Below are 3091 nucleotides of genomic sequence, written 5' to 3'. Positions count from 1 at the left end.
CAACAAAATACATCTGTGGTTCTGATTTGTGACATTTCAAGTAAAACATTTACAACTTATGCATGAAAAAAGTTCCCCCTCTTTTACAAACGAAGCAAAACACTTCCACATTTTGTTTTTGCTTTTCCTTCTCTGGCACAGACCAGCCAGTGGGGGGGAGGGGGGGGAAAGGCTTACAAAACATTTAAAGCGACCACCACTTCAACAGTTAAGTGTCATCACACACAGACACATGGACATGTACATACATACAGTGTGGGTTTTCATTGGGGCCTGCCAATGAAGCTCTGCAACCTGTACAGAAAGACAATTAATGCACACAAACCACCATAGAAAAAGAGGTTGGACTGTAACTGTACATATATACTGCTTAATGCTGCTTCAAAATCTACATCATACATACTGGTTATTATGCTGCTTGAGAAACATGCATACTAGGCTAACTTTCTTCTAACAGAGTCCTTCTGGACAAAAAGGCATTGAGAACTAGAATTTTTTAGTGCATAGCCCAACCTTTTTATTTTACGTCCATAACTGATATGCCTTACTGCGCGATGCGATTCCAGCATTAGCTTTCACAGGCCTCAGTGATGCCTGATTTGGCACATCAAGAAAAAGAAGAGAAGAGCTCTCTGCTGATATAACCTACTGTGTTTATGTTTAGTGGCACTGCATCTGACTTCAGAAAGAAAAACATGAATGATGCAAAAACATAAATAAGATGAGTGCACATAAGGTCCATGTTAGCAATTAAATACATTCTAGCCATTAATGCTGCAACGATATGACATCACACACGTGCGCCACATCAGGACAGACCACCACTTTGGCTTTTCAATACAATCAAAGGTTGAGCAGGCAAAGTGCTGACTTTCTCTCCCGCTGGCAGATTGAGTTTCATATTGTAAGATAATAATCAGTGATAACATCCAAATGTCTTTCTAGGTTCATACCGGAGGCGTCGGGGGCTCATGAGGCTGATCTGAGGCACCTTTTCTTGTAAAATAATACATTCTCTCCTCAACAAAGCACACCGTACGAGAACTTCTTAATTCAACTGACAAAGCCGTTAAGTTTACTGTCACTCTGGGTTCTCTGTTTATCGTTAAAAACACCTTTTATAGCAATAATTTTTATGAAAATTTCCAATCTCAAAAGACAAAGCGACTATCGTCTTCTTTAAAGACACAATTAAACACAAATTCATTTAACAAGCTGTAATCCTGCACCCGTGTTAATTGTTCCGTTATCTCTTGTTATGTGACAAATGTGTAAAAAAAAAAAAATTTGTGTACAAAGAATGTAGCTGACGTCTAATTAATTAACTTTCCCCTCAACCTCAACAGGTGAGGGTGGAGATCAACAGTGCTCTACAGCTCCAGCTCCTGTGTTCACAAAGCCATGCCCACCTTTGAGCGATCCTATCAAATTTCAAAGATTTGTTCAAATCCCTCTGGTGACTAAATCTCACCCACATGCGCCGTTTCACTTGGTTCACTAAAGTTGCTGTAACTGCCATTTCACGGCAAAAAGCTACATGCTCAGATGTTTCTGCTGGGAAAAAAATAATCTGTAAAATGTTAGCTTCTAACATAAAGAGCATGGCTTTTACAGTGCATGGTACCAGAGAGCCTGGCTCAAATACTGCCAGGGTTACGGGCTCAGTGAAAGGTGTTCTGGATAAAAATATACCCCAGCTGTGTGATGAACACAAGTTAGAATGCATTTTGTCCATGAGTCGACATTTTAAAGATATTCTAATGGAAGAAATGCTAAAGTCCATCAACCTCAGATGGTTAGAAATAAAAAATAATACACAATGAAGGTCAAATCTAGCTTTCCATGTTAATAGTCTTGTCATGGTTTGCTCACTACAACTTGTTTAGGCAGAGTTTGTAGGGCTTAGCAGTGTGCAGTGTTGTGCTGTGACGCCAAGGCATTTTATCAACAGGAAGACGTGACATTCCCCTGGGCTTCTGCTCGCCAACTAAACAGACAGCCAGAGGCTAAAAATAGGTCCCATTATTCATAAAATGTGAGACTGGCACTTTCATTCTTACTAATTTGCATCCCCAAACATTTTTTTTTTTTTTACAAATTCCAAGTAGGGCTGCAAACTAGACAACACAAATTGGGCAGCTACTGATGAGGTCGAATGAGATGTTTAACTTTAAAGTGACAGAGGAAAAAAAAACAAAAAACTTCAGCAGTCTTGATATACGAATATGAGCAAAACTAAAAATACTCCATATATATTTACACAAACAATGGTGTGTTTCTGGAGAGTTGAGTTTTGCCTCTGAAACTGAAAGAAACTGGATACATAAATAAATTCAAAAAGTCATAATAAATCTATATATTATTCTGGTATTTCTAAGTGCTGTTTTCATTTTTTGATGGAGAGGCAGCATCACCCTGAAGTTAATGCGAGAGTTTAAAGCTGCACCACCAACAAATGTTCCCTTGGGTGGAGTGCTTTTTCATAGAGGAGGCCGTGGGAGACTGTGGAGCTGATTTCTTCACAAAGAGTTTAAAGGTGGGAAAACTGACTCCAGATCAGCTCAGGAGGGCAACTTCACCACAAAGATGGTGGAAGACTGTGCAGTGGTAGCCATCATAGAAGCCCCCATACTCCAGTAATCCTGCACTGTGCAACAAATTTGAGTAACACTTATTATGTCAGATACGTTCCTTGTGCCCGCTATGTTCTCACCAGTGATAAGATGAAAAAAAAAAAGGTTCCCAAGCACCTCCTTTCTGAGGTGGAGCCACAGTGCAGAAGTAATACAGCATAAGGGCAGCAAGTTGAACTTACTTTGTGGCTACATAGATCAGCAGATTCTTCTTCTTTACGCTGTTTTGTCTAATTTGTATTTTTCCAGCAAGAGCAGCAGGGTAAGGGGGTAAACTTTTTTTTGTTGCCCAGTTTGTTATTGTTTCCCTGTTGGGGGAAAAAACAGAGGAAACATAGTAGCCAAGGATGCAAGCATCAGCCAGATAGGGCACATCTTCACCAGGACATGAGGATAACGCTCTCTTGTAGACCCCAGAACAAGTAGAGGGTAGAGTGAGGGCATCAAGACCACAAAAA

Source organism: Sebastes fasciatus, chromosome 5, assembly GCF_043250625.1.
Source record: "Sebastes fasciatus isolate fSebFas1 chromosome 5, fSebFas1.pri, whole genome shotgun sequence".
In the NCBI taxonomy this organism is placed as follows: Eukaryota; Metazoa; Chordata; class Actinopteri; order Perciformes; family Sebastidae; genus Sebastes; species Sebastes fasciatus.
This window is presented reverse-complemented; position numbering follows the sequence as displayed.